We start from the raw sequence: 18,264 nt of genomic DNA, 5'->3' as shown, positions 1-18,264 counted from the left end.
TGAACTTATTCTTTATCTGTTTATATTAAGGAGGGCGACCTGTTTCGTCGCATTCTATATGGGATCACAAGGACACTCGTCTTACAGACAGAAAATATACGGCAAACAGAGCGATCCCTTCACGGTTAGAAACAAATCAGAACAGTCTGTTAGCAAATTAACTTCATGAAAAAACCACACAGGCATTACATAAATGTTACAGATATGTTTCGTAGACACAAAAGTTGTAACATAATTGAGTACATTTGTAAAATATCCGCCAGTAACAGACATTATCTCACATTATCTCTAGTTTCAAACGCATTATCACAGGCGGCACAATTACGACATGGAAAAAATCCAGTATATTTGTCCAGTACACCGAGATCTCTCGAACGTTTCAATGAGTCAGCCCTTAAAAAAACACTGTCCGTGTTCATTTCTGTGTATATGACATTGTCTATACACAATACCTGCCATGTAAGCCTATTGGTATCAAACCGATCACAATTAATGTGATCCGTGTTTTCAGTCAGATTGATAGTTTTAATCAATCGTCAAAAAAGCAGCAGTGCTTTGCAACTGTAGTTCGTCTTGCGTACCTTTAGGCAAGATACCCACTCAGAACGTGTCCGCTTCCTCCAGCCCCCTAAGGAACACTGGAGGGGTCATCAATAACAGGGAGCAGTTGGCCAAAAAACAACACTCACTGCCTCCTTCATGCTCAAAAGTGAACACTCTCACTCTTCCTCGTGGATAGCGAGTCCAAACACTTTAAAAACGCATTTCGCTAGCAAATCGCTATAGAAGTGATCCCTGAAAGTATTGTTTTATGGGCAAGTGGCCGACCGTCTCCCTCCAACTCTGAGTGGCACCGGTAGCTGTGCCGCTGAGAAATTAACAGGAACTTTCATATAATGCAATTGCTGTTGCCCAGTGAGGTGTTACAACAACATTTCAAACTCATTCCAAACTGCAGGCGGTTAAAAGCTTAATTGGGTTCAAGTTTCTCGTAGGATTTAAAAAGTAGGAGCCAGTTGCCTCATTTGCATTGTCTGCCTTCCTCCTTTGCACTGTGAAGTCTATCAAATTTGTGCTTAAAATCTGAATACGATTCCCATTTGAATCGTGTATATTTGGTTTCCATTTTAGCAATATGCATACACACTGTTCTGTTGAGCTCCCAGGGTGTTATCTAATAAAACACCATAATCGGTTAGCACGTTCGGCTGTTAATCGAAATTTTGGTGTTTCAAGCCCACGCAGAGATGATGCTTTTTGCATTTCTTTATCGCATTAGAAAATGGCACTATAATACGTTTTTATTTAATCCAATTACACTAAAGAAAAAGTGTGCTGTTTTTTTAATTCAAAAAATTAATTAAGAACAAATAACCCTAGTCGTGCTGTTTACAAAAACCCGGTATCGAGGCAGGGACCGTTACAGTCTAACGCTCTCCCAACTGAGCTATTTCAGCTTGACGCGATGTTGCTATAGAGACAGCATTCTTTTCGTCAATCGCCTTTTTGTCAAGCCAGTAAACCTGCATGTAATGAGAAACGTTCAACAGTTCGGAAACACCACAATAGAATCCAATGCCTTTGCAAATGTGTTTCCAAACTGTTAGTTTTTCTCCCAAATGCGGTTTCTCAAAAAATGGTTTTGCCTACTTTTTATTATTATTATTACTTTTTCCAGAGTAAGACCAAAAGGCAAACATCCAGGAAATAGTTAAACACTGCTACAGCGCTTGAACTGTCTCAACAAACGTTTAGCTCTAAAACGTGTACATTAAAAGTCTATTAACATCTTTAACACAATCATCTGTGTTCCAATAGCGGTGATCAATAAAGTGAATGCTGGCTTTGTTCACATATTGGCAAGACGTTTTCACGATTCACGCATATTCTGAACAAGCACACTAGAATATGGTAATGAAAGGACAGGAAAATAACTGCTTTATTGGCTCTGGTCTTGTAGCGTCACCTTGATTACTGTCCGTAAGAAAGTGGCATTAATCAAAAACCTAATTATGTAAGGTTCGCAATGCGCAAATACGCAGCATATTTAAACTTCTTCACAATCTTAAATCTTCCCACATGAATGTCAAATACGTACTGACAAGTACGGCCCTTTCCCAATGTAACACTCTGCTGTGTTTGAACACCAACGATGGCTTGGATCTGATGTATTAAACCACGATACTATTGTTCCCACTTTCTTTATTACTACCAAATGTGCTTTTCGTGTCAGCCCTTGTGGCCTAATGGATAAGGCACAGGCTTTCTAAGCCATGGATTGTGGTTTTGAGTCCCATCTGGGGTGTGATTTTGTTATAGGAGGCTGTGTGGTCCAGTGGTTAAAGATAAAGGGCTTGTAACCAGGAGGTCCCCCGGCACAAATCCCACCTCAGCCACTGACTCATTGTGTGACCCTAAGCAAGTCACTTAATCTCCTTGTGCTCCGTTTTTCGGGTGAGATGTAAATGTAAGTGACTCTACAGCTGATGCATAGTTCACACACCCTAGTCTCTGTAAGTCTCCACGGATAAAGGCGTCTGCTAAATAAATAATAATAAAATGAACATAATTATGGTAAGTTTTATTGGCATGTGATATTTTGTAGATCTTGTTATCTGCTTAGTCCGCTCACGCTAGCCAGAACGTTCTCGAGTGCTTTGGCAGCAGCCATGAAGCAAGTCAGTTTTTCAGTTGAAATAAATAACTACTTTGTTTTTGTGGATGGGGGTGTTTTGAAAAGATCAGTTAAATAGCTACGTATTTTGAAATAAAGATGTATTCATTATTATGAACGTTAACAGAAAGTATATTGTATTTACTTTTCCCACGTCTGCTTGCCTTGTACAAATCTGACAGAGTTTCAACAAAGGCATTTGACTTGGGTTCATTAGTTAGCCTATACTGCCATCTACAGCATTACTGCGGGAGCCGTTTACTTCTTTTGGATATTTTCACAACTAACCGTGCGAGCATGTAGTCGTGGCCGAGTGGTTAAGGCGATGGACTTGAAATACATTGGGGTTTCCCCGCGCAGGTTCGAATCCTGCCGACTACGTAAGCTTTGTTTTTAATTGATTGTATGTGTTCATTGTTAATACATGTTTAAAGCTCAGGAAGTCTGAAATATTACTGGTTGTACTTCATATCGCTTCGGTTCATTTTGTTAAAGATTGTTCATTTTGGCACCATTACAAATGCTGTGGTTTCTTTAAAGAAGAATAGCCATGGCCCGTACGGGGATCGAACCCGCGACCTTGGCGTTATTAGCACCACGCTCTAACCAACTGAGCTAACCGGCCACACACTCAAATCTTGATACTAGAACCCGAGGAAAATAAGTCCTGCGGACATTATGATTGTTCTACCAAGATGTTCTCATGATAAACTGAATAATAACACAGTCAAAGTATTGGAAAGGCATAATTAGAGGCCTCGTCATAATGGGGCAGTTTAACAGTGTGAAGGATGTGGTGAGGTGCAGGCTTGCGGTGACTTTCTCTCATTTAACGACCTTGTGATTTGGATACTAACAAGAAAAACAAATCAAATTACCAAGCATTCGGTGGACGTTTTAAGAAATAAATAAACAAACAGATTTGTCAGAAGTGGGATTAGAACCCACGCCTCCAGAGAGACTGCGACCTGAACGCAGCGCCTTAGACCGCTCGGCCATCCTGACTTACACCGACGACTTTGCACAACACTGCAGTACACTGCTGAACCTCCAATGTCTGACGCTACAGTAAATCACCTGTGTGCGTGAACTTATTCTTAATCTGTTTATATTAAGGAGGGCGACCTGTTTCGTCGCATTCTATATGTGATCACAAGGACACTCCTCTTACAGACAGAAAATATACGGCAAACAGAGCGATCGCTTCACGGTTAGAAACAAATCAGAACAGTCTGTTAGCAAATTAACTTCATGAAAAAACCACACAGGCATTACATAAATGTTACAGATATGTTTCGTAGACACAAAAGTTGTAACATAATTGAATACATTTGTAAACTATCCGCCAGTAACAGACATTATCTCACATTATCTCTAGTTTCAAACGCATTATCACAGGCGGCACAATTACGACATGGAAAAAATCCAGTATATTTGTCCAGTACACCGAGATCTCTCGAACGTTTCAATGAGTCAGCCCTTAATAAACACTGTCCGTGTTCATTTCTGTGTATATGACATTGTCTATACACAATACCTGCCATGTAAGCCTATTGGTATCAAACCGATCACAATTAATGTGATCCGTGTTTTCAGTCAGATTGATAGTTTTAATCAATCGTCGAAAAAGCAGCAGTGCTTTGCAACTGTAGTTCGTCTTGCGTACCTTTAGGCAAGATACCCACTCAGAACGTGTCCGCTTCCTCCAGCCCCTTAAGGAACACTGGAGGGGTCATCAATAACAGCGAGCAGTTGGCCAAAAAACAACACTCACTGCCTCCTTCACGCTCAAAAGTGAACACTCTCACTCTTCCTCGTGGATAGCGAGTCCAAACACTTTAAAAACGCATTTCGCTAGCAAATCGCTATAGAAGTGATCCCTGAAAGTATTGTTTTATGGGCAAGTGGCCGACCGTCTCCCTCCAACTCTGAGTGGCACCGGTAGCTGTGCCGCTGACAAATAGACAGGAGCTTTCATATAATGCAATTGCTGTTGCCCAGTGAGGTGTTACAACAACATTTCAAACTCATTCCAAACTGCAGGCGGTTAAAAGCTTAATTGGGTTCAAGTTTCTCGTATGATTTAAAAAGTAGGAGCCAGTTGCCTCATTTGCATTGTCTGCCTTCCTCCTTTGCAGTGTGAAGTCTATCAGATTTGTGCTTAAAATCTGAATACGATTCCCATTTGAATCGTATATATTTGGTTTCCATTTTAGCTCTATGCATACACACTGTTCTGTTGAGACTCCCAAGGTGTTATGTAATAAAACACCATAATCGGTTAGCACGTTGGGCTGTTAATCGAAATTTTGGTGTTTCAAGCCCACGCAGAGATGATGCTTTTTGCATTTCTTTATCGCATTAGAAAATGGCACTATAATACGTTTTTATTTACTCCAATTACACTGAAGAATAATTGTGCTGTTTTTTTAATTCAAAAAATTAATTAAGAAAAAATAGCCCTAGTCGTGCTGTTTGCAAAAACCCGGGATCGAAGCAGGGATCGTCACAGTCTAACGCTCTCCCAACTGAGCTATTTCAGCTTGACGCGATTTTGCTATCGAGACAGCATTCTTTTCGTCAATCGCCTTTTTGTCAAGCCAGTAAACCTGCATGTAATGAGAAATGTTCAACAGTTCGGAAACACCACAACAGAATCCAATGCCTTTGCAAATGTGTTTCCAAACTGTTAGTTTTTCTCCCAAATGCGGTTTCTCAAAAAATGGTTTTGCCTACTTTTTATTATTATCATTACTTTTTCCAGAGTAAGACCAAAAGGCAAACATCCAGGAAATAGTTAAACACTGCTACAGCGCTTGAACTGTCTCAACAGACGTTTAGCTCTAAAACATGTACATTAAAAGTCTATTAACATCTTTAACACAATCATCTGTGTTCCAATAGCGGTTAATCCACATGGTGATCAATAAAGTGAATGCTGGCTTTGTTCACATATTCGCAAGACGTTTTCACGATTCACGCATATTCTGAAAAAGCACACTAGACTATGGTAATGAAAGGACAGGAAAATAACTTCTTTATTGGCTCTGGTCTTGTATCGTCACCTTGATTACTGTCTGTAAGAAAGTGGCATTAATCAAAAACCTAATTATGTAAGGTTCCCAATGCGCACATACGCAGCATATTTCAACTTCTTCACAATCTTAAATCTTCCCACATGAATGTCAAATACGTAGTGATAAGTACGGCCCTTTCCCAATGTAACACTCTGCTGTGTTTGAACACCAACGATGGCTTGGATTTGATGTATTAAACCACGATACTATTGTTCCCACTTTCTTTATTACTACCAAATGTGCTTTTCGTGTCAGCCCTTGTGGCCTAATGGATAAGGCACTGGCTTTCTAAGCCATGGATGTGGTTTCGAGTCCCATCTGGGGTGTGATTTTGTTATAGGAGGCTGTGTGGTCCAGTGGTTAAAGATAAAGGGCTTTTAACCAGGAGGTCCCCCGGTACAAATCCCACCTCAGCCACTGACTCATTGTGTGACCCTGAGCAAGTCACTTAACCTCCTTGTGCTCCGTTTTTCGGGTGAGATGTAAATGTACGTGACTCTACAGCTGATGCATAGTTCACACACCCTAGTCTCTGTAAGTTGCCATGTATAATAAAAACGGACATAATTATGGTATGTTTTATTAGCATGAAATATTTTGTAGATCTTGTTATCTGCTAAGTCCGCTCACGCTAGCCAGAACGTGCTCGAGTGCTCTGGCAACAGCCATGAAGCAAGTCAATTTTTCAGTTCAATTAAATAACTACTTTGTTTTTGTGGATGGGGGTGTTTCTTGAAAAGATCAGTTAAATAGCTACGTATTTTGAAATAAAGATGTATTCATTATTATGAACGTTAACAAAAATTATATTTTATTTACATTTCCCACGTGTGCTTGCCTTGTACAAATCTGACAGTTTCAACAAAGACATTTGACTTCGGTTCATTAGTTAGCCTATACTGCCATCTACAGCATTACTACGGGTTTCGTTTACTTCTTTTGGATATTTTCACAAATAATCGTGCGAGCATGTAGTCGTGGCCGAGTGGTTAAGGCGATGGACTAGAAATCCATTGGGGTTTCCCCGCGCAGGTTCGAATCCTGCCGACTACGTAAGATTTGTTTTTAATTGATTGTATGTGCTCATTGTTAATACATGTTTAAAGCTCAGGAAGTCTGAAATATTACTGGTTGTACTTCATATCGCTTCGGTTCATTTTGTTAAAGAATGTTCATTTTGGCACCATTACAAATGCTGTGGTTTCTTTAAAGAAGAAAAGCCGTGGCCCGTACGGGGATCGAACCCGCGACCTTGGCGTTATTAGCACCACGCTCTAACCAACTGAGCTAACCGGCCACACACTCAAAACTTGATACTAGAACCAGAGGAAAATAAGTCCTGCGGACATTATGATTGTTCTACCAAGATGTTCTCATGTTAAACTGAAGAATAACACATTCAAAGTATTGGAAAGGCATAATTAGAGGCCTCGTCATAATGAGGCAGCTTAACAGTGTGAAGGATGTGGTGAGGTGCAGGCTTGCGGTGACTTTCTCTCATTTAACGACCTTGTGATTTGAATACTAACAAGAAAAACAAATCAAATTACCAAGCATTCGGTGGACGTTTTAAGAAATAAATAAACAAACAGATTTGTCAGAAGTGGGATTCGAACCCACGCCTCCAGAGAAACTGCGACCTGAACGCAGCGCCTTAGACCGCTCGGCCATCCTGACTTACACCGACGACTTTGCACAACACTGCAGTACACTGCTGAACCTCCAATGTCTGACGCTACAGTAAATCGCCTGGTGTGTGTGTGAACGTATTCTTTATGTGTTTATATTAAGGAGGGCGACCTGTTTCGTCGCATTCTATATGGGATCACAAGGACACTCCTCTTACAGACAGAAAATATACGGCAAACAGAGCGATCGCTTCACGGTTAGAAACAAATCAGAACAGTCTGTTAGCAAATTAACTTCATGAAAATACCACACAGGCATTACATAAATGTTACAGATATGTTTCGTAGACACAAAAGTTGTAACATAATTGAGTACATTTTTAAACTATCCGCCAGTAACAGACATTATCTCACATTATCTCTAGTTTCAAACGCATTATCACAGGCGGCACAATTACGACATGGAAAAAATCCAGTATATTTGTCCAGTACACCTAGATCTCTCGAACATTAAAATGAGTCAGCCCTTAAAAAAACACTGTCCGTGTTCATTTCTGTGTATATGACATTGTCTATACACAATACCTGTCATGTAAGCCTATTGGTATCAAACCGATCACAATTAATGTGATCCGTGTTTTCAGTCAGATTGATAGTTTTAATCAATCATCGAAAAAGCAGCAGTGCTTTGCAACTGTAGTTCGTCTTGCGTACCTTTTGGTAAGATACCCACTCAGAACGTGTCCGCTTCCTCCTGCCCCCTAAGGAACACTGGAGCGGTCATCAATAACAGGGAGCAGTTGGCCAAAAAACAACACTCGCTGTCTCCTTCACGCTCAAAAACGAACACTCTCACTCTTCCTCGTGGATAGCGAGTCCAAACAATTTAAAAACGCATTTCGCTGGCAAATCACTATAGAAATGATCCCTGAAAGTATTGTTTTATGAGCAAGTTGCTGACCGTCTCCCTCCAACTCTGAGTGGCACCGGTAGCTGTGCCGCTGACAAATAAACAGGAGCTTTCATATAATGCAATTGCTGTTGCCCAGTGAGGTGTTACAACAACATTTCAAACTCATTCCAAACTGCAGGCGGTTAAAAGCTTAATTGGGTTCAAGTTTCTCGTATGATTTAAAAAGTAGGAGCCAGTTGCCTCATTTGCATTGTCTGCCTTCCTAATGTGCACTGTGAAGTCTATCAAATTTGTACTTAAAATCTGAATACGATTCCCATTTGAATCGTATATATTTGGTTTCCATTTTAGCTCTATGCATAAACACTGTTCTGTTGAGCTCCCAGGGTGTTATCTAATAAAACACCATAATCGGTTAGCACGTTCGGCTGTTAATCGAAATTTTGGTGTTTCAAGCCCACGCAGAGATGATGCTTTTTGCATTTCTTTATCACATTAGAAAATGGCACTAAAATAAGTTTTTATTTCCTCCAATTACACTAAAGAAAAAATGTGCTGTTTTTTTAATTCAAAAAATTAATTAAGAAAAAATAACCCTAGTAGTGCTGTTTACAAAAACCCGGTATCGAAACAGGGACCGTTACAGTCTAACGCTCTCCCAACTGAGCTATTTCAGCTTGACGCGTTTTTGCTTAAGAGACAGCATTCTTTTCGTCAATCGCCTTTTTGTCAAGCCAGTAAACCTGCATGTAATGAGAAACGTTCAACAGTTCGGAAACACCACAATAGAATCCAATGCCTTTGCAAATGTGTTTCCAAACTGTTCGTTTTTCTACCAAATGCGGTTTCTCAAAAAATGGTTTTGCCTACTTTTTATTATTATTATTACTTTTTCCAGAGTAAGACCAAAAGGCAAACATCCAGGAAATAGTTAAACACTGCTACAGCGCTTGAACTGTCTCAACAGACGTTTAGCTCTAAAACGTGTACATTAAAAGTCTATTAACATCTTTAACACAATCATCTGTGTTCCAATAGCGGTTAATCCACATGGTGATCAATAAAGTGAATGCTGGCTTTGTTCACATATTCGCAAGACGTTTTCACGATTCACGCATATTCTGAAAAAGCACACTAGACTATGGTAATGAAAGGACAGGAAAATAACTTCTTTATTGGCTCTGGTCTTGTAGCGTCACCTTGATTACTGTCCGTAAGAAAGTGGCATTAATCAAAAACCTAATTATGTAAGGTTCCCAATGCGCAAATACGCAGCATATTTAAACTTCTTCACAATCTTAAATCTTCCCACATGAATGTCAAATACGTACTGACAAGTACGGCCCTTTCCCGATGTAACACTCTGCTGTGTTTGAACACCAACGATGGCTTGGATATGATGTATTAAACTACGATACTATTGTTCCCACTTTCTTTATTACTACCAAAAGTGCTTTTCGTGTCAGCCCTTATGGCCTAATGGATAAGGCACTGGCTTTCTAATCCAAGGATTTTAGTTTCGAGTCCCATCTGGGGTGTGATTTTGTTATAGGAGGCTGTGTGGTCCCGTGGTTAAAGATAAAGGGCTTGTAACCAGGAGGTCCCCCGGTACAAATCCCACCTGAGCCACTGACTCATTGTGTGACCCTGAGCAAGTCACTTAACCTCCTTGTGCTCCGTTTTTCGGGTGAGATGTAAATGTAAGTGACTCTACAGCTGATGCATAGTTCACACACCCTAGTCTCTGTAAGTCGCCACGGATAAAGGCGTCTGCTAAATAAATAATAACAAAATGAACATAATTATGGTAAGTTTTATTGGCATGTGATATTTTGTAGATCTTGTTATCTGCTTAGTCCACTCACGCTAGCCAGAACGTTCTCGAGTGCTCTGGCAGCAGCCATGAAGCAAGTCAGTTTTTCAGTTGAAATAAATAACTACTTTGTTTTTGTGGATGGGGGTGTTTTGAAAAGATCAGTTAAATAGCTACGTATTTTGAAATAAAGATGTATTCATTATTATGAACGTTAACAGAAAGTATATTGTATTCACTTTTCCCACGTGTGCTTGCCTTGTACAAATCTGACAGAGTTTCAACAAAGGCATTTGACTTCGGTTCATTAGTTAGCCTATACTGCCATCTACAGCATTACTGCGGGAGCCGTTTACTTCTTTTGGATATTTTCACAACTAACCGTGCGAGCATGTAGTCGTGGCCGAGTGGTTAATGAACAAACAGAGCTGACAGAAATGGAATTCGAACCCACGCTTCCAGGATAACTGTGATCTGAACGCAGCGCATTAGCTCGCTCAACCATCCTGAATTACACACGTCTTTTTACAACATTGCAGTACACTGCTGAACCTCCGATGTCTGACGCTGCAGTAAATCAACTCGTGTGTGCGTGTACTTATTCTTTTTCTGTTTATATGAAGGAGGGCGACCTGTTTTGTCGCATTCTATATGGGATTGTAGCAGCCAGTGAGAGTCCTAATACCGACACTACTAAAATTTAATTAAAAGGTTTGGAATAGGAATGACAACAGAATGACAAAGGCAGAATAACAATTCACAAAGCTTTATTACAATGATCCATGATTCACATAAATCAGTTCAAATAACTAACAATAAAATGTATTAAAGTTGTACTAAAAACAAGGAGGGGAAATTGAATAAAGCCAGCCAATAGCCACATTTTAAAAGCATGGGGTATTAGACCAACATATAGCAGCGATTACACTTCTCTTTAAGAGTGCTAGGTGATTGGAAACAGCTCATCCCAGCAAGGGTTCAACAACAAAAGCCAGATTGTTAATACACACAAGTTTTAACAGTATTAGGGAACGTTAGCTGCAACATTACAGGTTTAACTATATTAGAGCAATTCAACAACAATACAAGTTTAGTTAAGATAATTAGCAGCAACGTTCAGGTTTAGCAGCGGTGTAGCATAAGTAAACAGAACCAAAAGGTGTGGGGACATTTACCTGCTGCTGGAACACTTTTAAACTAACAAAACAAAATTGATGAGACCGGGATTTAACCACACGTCTCAGAGCTTTATTCAACAGACTAGCTCTCGAATTATCCAACACTTTACTTTTGGAATATACTCACACGGCTGTAACACCGCAGACACAGAAACAGCGCGTCTCCAGAACACTCATCTACAGCAGCAGCACACCGACTCTCTGGTCCCACGCACCTGTCGGTACTTCCTCTCTCACCCCGCCTCAAAGAAAGAAAATTTCTCCCGTCAGCCCGGCTAGCTCAGTCAGTAGAGCATGAGACTCTTAATCTCAGGGTCGTGGGTTCGAGCCCCATGTTGGGCGTCCTTTTTAAATACAAATTGTAGATGTTTCTTCGAGGCAACGGAGCAATGTCTGATTCTGTTCACATTGTATAAAGTATTGCAACACAATTACTTATTGGTCATTGTCATATAGCAATTGCTATTGTAAAATGCGTGCATCCTTTAAAGCTATACCGATATTGAAATAAAGAATCTTACTTTCGTGGGTTGGCTTCAATCTGTTTCTTTTTTTACACTTGTCATTACATCATTCATGGAGCAAGTTAGTATGTGCGTAATAAACCCCATCGGGCCTTGATACAATAGACAACCCTAGTCTGTGCTGAAATGAAATAATGCGGTTTTCTACTATAGCAAACGCCGCTTGTCAGAATGGCCGAGTGGTCTAAGGCGCCAGACTCAAGGACGCTGTCTTTCCAAAGAATTGGGTGTACAGGTCTCCGAATGGAGGCGTGGGTTCAAATCCCACTTCTGACAGTTCACTTTTACTTATTTTTTAAATGAATAAATGTGTTCATTTTACTATAAAAGATTGTTTCAAGGAAATCAACAGCTGATACCAAACTCTTGTCAGCACTCAATACCATTTTAATTTCAATTTTAAATCGGACTAAAATAGCGTTCCTAACACAGATTGCATTTTTGTTGTAAACTGGCTACTTGTCGAAGTCACTGAAAAATATTTTGTGTAGAAACATGTGTTATTTAACTAAAGATTGTTTTAATATTTCAAATAACATATTACTTTGAAAAACATCTCCGACTGCCACTGGATCGTGGTCTCAGGCTGGGATGCGGACCATTGAGAACAGTATAAACGATCTATTAGTGGAAGTAGCTTACATGAGAAATGCCCTCGTTTAACATGCTAGGATGATCGACTTCGGTATTCTCCAACTGCTGTTTACATTTTCTAACACGTTATGAGGACGAATACAAAGGTTGACAGCTTCCTTGGAAGTGGGGGTAAGCACAAGTTATTTTCAGATGTAATGTCTATTTTAAACTCAATCTAGTCCTGCGTAGTGCAAAATACATTGCTATATTTTTATATTAGTCAAGCCCTATTTAAAGTGTTCTTACATTGTTTTAACATTAGCAATGATCAATTTAAATGTGGTTATTGATTTAAACAACTGAACAATTGTGGGCTTGATGGTTTCTTTTTTTCTACGTTTCTACCGGAATGAGATACGCACTCAAAATGTGCCCCCTTCCTTCAGCAACCCCCGACTGAAGATTGAAGTGGTCATTACTTGCAGCGAGTAGGTTCCCGATAACAACACTCATTGTCAGCTCGGTGCTGAGAAGAAAACACTGCCACTCCTCCTGGTAGATACCGAGACCAATCCCTTCAAAACGTGTTTCATTCTAGAAATGATCCTTGCAAATATAGTCTTAACTTTTATTAGCAGACCGTCGCCCCCAACTGGCAAGCTCTACTTCATATGAAACAATGACTGGGCAACAACGAGGTGTTACATTAACAATACAAACTAACTCGAGACAGCCAAGCCGTTAAAGCATACCTTAAGTTTGTCGCGTGATACAAAAGCAAGTATTGGCATTTTTGCATTGTCTGCCTCGTCAAACAAGCTCGAGCCACAGCACACAGCGCTGCTGCATCGGGACACAGATTGTGGATTTCTAAGCGACTGAATAAACGAGCTGAGACTACTTTTTAAAGAAATTGAAAACATACCTCTAGTCGAAATATTTGCTATTTAGTTAATTCAATTATTTTTTAAATTTGCAATCACAGACTACATTGCCAAAATAAAAATAAAAAACAACTGACAATCTGATTTGCTCGTATCAAGCTGCGATGAAGCCTATGAGAATCGCTGGCACCGTTAAAGGGGAATTAGCTCAAATGGTAGAGCGCTCGCTTAGCATGCGAGAAGTAGCGGGATCGATGCCCGCATTCTCCAAATAATTTTAAAGTATCTGCGTATTTTGTCCCAGCGCATTATGGAGATAAATACAAAGTGTGACAATTCTTTGTAACAGAGACGCCCACCCTGCATGTGTATTTTAATGCACAGTCTGCTAATTTGTAATAATCCCCGGACTGAAAAACTGCAGCGCGTGATGTTTTGTAGGTCTTCTTATCTCCTATGTCCGCTAACGCTAGGCACAACGTGCCCGAGTGCTGTAGCAGCAGCCATGAAGCAAGTTAGTTTTTCAGTAGAAAGAAAGTTTTTGTGTATGGGTGTTTTGAAAAGCTCAGTTAAATAGCTACGTATTTTGAAATAAGGATGTATTCATTATTATTAACGTTGGCCGAAAGGATATTGTATTATTATTTCCCACGTGTGCTTGACTTGTACAAATCTGATAGAGTTTCAACAAAGGCATTTGACTTGGGTTCATTATTTAGCCTATACTGCCATCTGCAGCATTACTGCGGTTGTCGTTTGCTTCTTTTGACAATAATACGGCTGTTTTCACGGAAAACCGTGAGAGCATGTAGCCGTGGCCGAGTGGTTAATGAACAAACAGAGCTGACAGAAATGGAATTCGAACCCACGCTTCCAGAGTAACTGTGATCTGAACGCAGCGCCATAGCTCGCTCAACCATCCTGAATTACACACGTCTTTTTACAACATTGCAGTACACTGCTGAACCTCCGATGTCTGACGCTGCAGTAAATCAACTCGTGTGTGCGTGTACTTATTCTTTTTCTGTTTATATGAAGGAGGGCGACCTGTTTTGTCGCATTCTATATGGGATTGTAGCAGCCACACCCAGTGAGAGTCCTAATACCGACACTACTAAAAATTAATTAAAAGGTTTGGAATAGGAATGACAACAGAATGACAAAGGCAGAATAACAATTCACAAAGCTTTATTACAATGATCCATGATTCACATAAATCAGTTCAAATAACTAACAATAAAATGTATTAAAGTTGTACTAAAAACAAGGAGGGGAATTGAATAAAGCCAGCCAATAGCCACATTTTAAAAGCATGGGGTATTAGACCAACATATAGCAGCGATACACTTCTCTTTAAGAGTGCTAGGTGATTGGAAACAGCTCTTCCCAGCAAGGGTTCAACAACAAAAGCCAGATTGTTAATACACACAAGTTTTAACAGTATTAGGGAACGTTAGCTGCAACATTACAGGTTTAACTATATTAGAGCAATTCAACAACAATACAAGTTTAGTTAAGATAATTAGCAGCAACGTTCAGGTTTAGCAGCGGTGTAGCATAAGTAAACAGAACCAAAAGGTGTGGGGACATTTACCTGCTGCTGGAACACTTTTAATCTAACAAAACAAAATTGATGAGACCGGGATTTAACCACACGTCTCAGAGCTTTATTCAACAGACTAGCTCTCGAATTATCCAACACTTTACTTTTGGAATATACTCACACGGCTGTAACACCGCAGACACAGACACAGCGCGTCTCCAGAACACTCATCTACAGCAGCAGCACACCGAATCTCATGTCCCACGCACCTGTCGGTACTTCCTCTCTCACCCCGCCTCAAAGAAAGAATCTTTCTCCCGTCAGCCCGGCTAGCTCAGTCGGTAGAGCATAAGACTCTTAATCTCAGGGTCGTAGGTTCGAGCCCCACGTTGGGCGTCCTTTTTAAATACAAATTGTAGATGTTTCTTCGAGGCAACGGAGCAATGTCTGATTCTGTTCACACTGTATAAAGTATTGCAACACAATTACTTATTGGTCATTGTCATATAGCAATTGCTATTGTAAAATGCGTGCATCATTTAAAGCTATACCGATATTGAAATAAAGAATCTTACTTTCGTGGGTTGTCTTCAATCTGTTTCTTTTTTTACACTTGTCATTACATCATTCATGGAGCAAGTTAGTATGTGCGTAATAAACCCAATCGGCCCTTGATACAATAGACAACCCTAGTCTGTGCTGAAATGAAATAATGCGGTTTTCTAATATAGCAAACGCCGTTTGTCCGAATGGCCGAGTGGTCTAAGGCGCCAGACTCAAGGACGCTGTCTTTCCAAAGAATTGTGTGTTCTGGTCTCCGAATGGAGGCGTGGGTTCAAATCCCACTTCTGACAGTTCACTTTTACTTATTTTTTAAATGAATAAATGTGTTCATTTTACTATAAAAGATTGTTTCAAGGAAATCAACAGCTGATACCAAACTCTTGTCAGCACTCAATACCATTTTAATTTCCATTTTAAATCGGACTAAAATAGCGTTCCTAACACAGATTGCATTTTTGTTGTAAACTGGCTACTTGTCGAAGTCACTGAAAAATATTTTGTGTAGAAACATGTGTTATTTAACTAAAGATTGTTTTAATATTTCAAATAACATATTACTTTGAAAAACATCTCCGACTGCCACTGGATCGTGGTCTCAGGCTGGGATGCGGACCATTGAGAACAGTATAAACGATCTATTAGTGGAAGTAGCTTACATGAGAAATGCCCTCGTTTAACATGCTAGGATGATCGACTTCGGTATTCTCCAACTGCTGTTTACATTTTCTAACACGTTATGAGGACGAATACAAAGGTTGACAGCTTCCTTGTAAGTGGGGGTAAGCACAAGTTATTTTCAGTTGTAATGTCTATTTTAAACTCAATCTAGTCCTGCGTAGTGCAAAAGACATTGCTATATTTTTATATTAGTCAAGCCCTATTTAAAGTGTTCTTAAATTGTTTTAACATTAGCAATGATCAATTTAAATGTGGTTATTGATTTAAACAACTGAACAATTGTGGGCTTGATGGTTTATTTTTTTCTACGTTTCTACCGGAATGAGATATGCACTCAAAATGTGTCCCCTTCCTTCAGCAACCCCCGACTGAAGATTGAAGTGGTCATTACTTGCAGCGAGTAGGTTCCCGATAACAACACTCATTGTCAGCTCGGTGCTGAGAAGAAAACACTGCCACTACTCCTGGTGGATACGGAGAACAATCCCTTCAAAACGTGTTTCATTCTAGAAATGATCCTTGCAAATATAGTCTTAACTTTTATTAGCAGACCGTCGCCCCCAACTGGCAAGCTCTACTTCATATGAAACAATGACTGGGCAACAACGAGGTGTTACATTAACAATACAAACTAACTCGAGACAGCCAAGCCGTTAAAGCATACCTTAAGTTTGTCGCGTGATACAAAAGCAAGTATTGGCATTTTTGCATTGTCTGCCTCGTCAAACAAGCTCGAGCCACAGCACACAGCGCTGCTGCATCGGGACACAGATTGTGGATTTATAAGCGACTGAATAAACGAGCTGAGACTACTTTTTAAAGACATTGAAAACATACCTCTAGTCGAAATATTTGCTATTTAGTTAATTCAATTATTTTTTAAATTTGCAATCACAGACTACATTGCCAAAATAAAAATAAAAAACAACTATCTGATTTGCTCGTATCAAGCTGCGATGAAGCCTATGAGAATCGCTGGCATCATTAAAGGGGAATTAGCTCAAATGGTAGAGCGCTCGCTTAGCATGCGAGAAGTAGCGGGATCGATGCCCGCATTCTCCAAATAATTTTAAAGTATCTGCGTATTTTGTCCCAGCGCATTATGGAGATAAATACAAAGTGTGACAATTCTTTGTAACAGAGACGCCCACCCTGCATGTGTATTTTAATGCACAGTCTGCTAATTTGTAATAATCCCCGGACTGAAAAACTGCAGCGAGTGATATTTTGTAGGTCTTCTTATCTCCTATGTCCGCTTACGCTAGGCACAATGTGCCCGAGTGCTGTAGCAGCAGCCATGAAGCAAGTTAGTTTTTCAGTAGAAAGAAAGTTTTTGTGTATGGGTGTTTTGAAAAGATCAGTTAAATAGCTACGTATTTTGAAATAAGGATGTATTCATTATTATGAACGTTGGCAGAAAGGATATTGTATTATTATTTCCCACGTGTGCTTGACTTGTACAAATCTGATAGAGTTTCAACAAAGGCATTTGACTTGGGTTCATTATTTAGCCTATACTGCCATTTACAGCATTACTGCGGGTGTCGTTTGCTTCTTTTGACAATAATACGGCTGTTTTCACGGAAAACCGTGAGAGCATGTAGCCGTGGCTGAGTGGTTAATGAACAAACAGAGCTGTCAGAAATGGAATTCGAACCCCCGCTTCCAGGGTAACTGTGATCTGAACGCAGCGCCATAGCTCGCTCAACCATCCTGAATTAGACACGTCTTTTTACAACATTGCAGTACACTGCTGAACCTCCGATGTCTGACGCTGCAGTAAATCAACTCGTGTGTGTGTGTACTTATTCTTTTTCTGTTTATATGAAGGAGGGCGACCTGTTTTGTCGCATTCTATATGGGATTGTAGCAGCCACACCCAGTGACACCCAGTGAGAGTCCTAATACCGACACTACTAAAAATTAATTAAAAGGTTTGGAATAGGAATGACAACAGAATGACAAAGGCAGAATAACAATTCACAAAGCTTTATTACAATGATCCATGATTCACATAAATCAGTTCAAATAACTAACAATAAAATGTATTAAAGTTGTACTAAAAACAAGGAGGGGAAATTGAATAAAGCCAGCCAATAGCCACATTTTAAAAGCATGGGGTATTAGACCAACATATAGCAGCGATTACACTTCTCTTTAAGAGTGCTAGGTGATTGGAAACAGCTCTTCGCAGCAAGGGTACAACAACAAA

At 39.9% G+C, this 18,264-nt stretch overlaps 13 non-coding genes across 13 annotated transcripts; 4 read left to right on the top strand and 9 right to left on the bottom strand.

Moving 5' to 3' along the window:
- Positions 1 to 595: 595 nt before the first annotated feature.
- Positions 596 to 811, bottom strand: LOC131703417 (small nucleolar RNA U3). Its single transcript, XR_009309875.1, has one exon. It is a non-coding gene; the product is annotated as a small nucleolar RNA U3 (small nucleolar RNA).
- Positions 812 to 2,973: 2,162 nt separating this feature from the next.
- trnas-uga (transfer RNA serine (anticodon UGA)) lies at positions 2,974 to 3,055 on the top strand. Its single transcript has one exon. It is a non-coding gene; the product is annotated as a tRNA-Ser (tRNA).
- Positions 3,056 to 3,225: 170 nt separating this feature from the next.
- trnai-aau (transfer RNA isoleucine (anticodon AAU)) lies at positions 3,226 to 3,299 on the bottom strand. The gene has a single exon. It is a non-coding gene; the product is annotated as a tRNA-Ile (tRNA).
- Positions 3,300 to 3,597: 298 nt separating this feature from the next.
- On the bottom strand, positions 3,598 to 3,679 carry trnal-cag (transfer RNA leucine (anticodon CAG)). The gene has a single exon. It is a non-coding gene; the product is annotated as a tRNA-Leu (tRNA).
- A 675-nt stretch (positions 3,680 to 4,354) lies between these two features.
- Positions 4,355 to 4,570, bottom strand: LOC131703411 (small nucleolar RNA U3). Its single transcript, XR_009309869.1, has one exon. It is a non-coding gene; the product is annotated as a small nucleolar RNA U3 (small nucleolar RNA).
- A 2,152-nt stretch (positions 4,571 to 6,722) lies between these two features.
- On the top strand, positions 6,723 to 6,804 carry trnas-aga (transfer RNA serine (anticodon AGA)). Its single transcript has one exon. It is a non-coding gene; the product is annotated as a tRNA-Ser (tRNA).
- A 170-nt stretch (positions 6,805 to 6,974) lies between these two features.
- Positions 6,975 to 7,048, bottom strand: trnai-aau (transfer RNA isoleucine (anticodon AAU)). Its single transcript has one exon. It is a non-coding gene; the product is annotated as a tRNA-Ile (tRNA).
- Positions 7,049 to 7,346: 298 nt separating this feature from the next.
- On the bottom strand, positions 7,347 to 7,428 carry trnal-cag (transfer RNA leucine (anticodon CAG)). Its single transcript has one exon. It is a non-coding gene; the product is annotated as a tRNA-Leu (tRNA).
- A 679-nt stretch (positions 7,429 to 8,107) lies between these two features.
- On the bottom strand, positions 8,108 to 8,323 carry LOC131703305 (small nucleolar RNA U3). Its single transcript, XR_009309770.1, has one exon. It is a non-coding gene; the product is annotated as a small nucleolar RNA U3 (small nucleolar RNA).
- A 3,649-nt stretch (positions 8,324 to 11,972) lies between these two features.
- trnal-caa (transfer RNA leucine (anticodon CAA)) lies at positions 11,973 to 12,083 on the top strand. The gene is made up of 2 exons: positions 11,973 to 12,010; positions 12,045 to 12,083. It is a non-coding gene; the product is annotated as a tRNA-Leu (tRNA).
- A 717-nt stretch (positions 12,084 to 12,800) lies between these two features.
- Positions 12,801 to 13,006, bottom strand: LOC131703577 (small nucleolar RNA U3). Its single transcript, XR_009310017.1, has one exon. It is a non-coding gene; the product is annotated as a small nucleolar RNA U3 (small nucleolar RNA).
- A 2,547-nt stretch (positions 13,007 to 15,553) lies between these two features.
- trnal-caa (transfer RNA leucine (anticodon CAA)) lies at positions 15,554 to 15,664 on the top strand. The gene is made up of 2 exons: positions 15,554 to 15,591; positions 15,619 to 15,664. It is a non-coding gene; the product is annotated as a tRNA-Leu (tRNA).
- A 717-nt stretch (positions 15,665 to 16,381) lies between these two features.
- Positions 16,382 to 16,587, bottom strand: LOC131703523 (small nucleolar RNA U3). Its single transcript, XR_009309965.1, has one exon. It is a non-coding gene; the product is annotated as a small nucleolar RNA U3 (small nucleolar RNA).
- Positions 16,588 to 18,264: the final 1,677 nt, after the last annotated feature.

The sequence above is a fragment of the Acipenser ruthenus genome, chromosome 32, assembly GCF_902713425.1.
Source record: "Acipenser ruthenus chromosome 32, fAciRut3.2 maternal haplotype, whole genome shotgun sequence".
Lineage (NCBI taxonomy): Eukaryota > Metazoa > Chordata > Actinopteri > Acipenseriformes > Acipenseridae > Acipenser > Acipenser ruthenus.
This window is presented reverse-complemented; position numbering and strand designations above follow the sequence as displayed.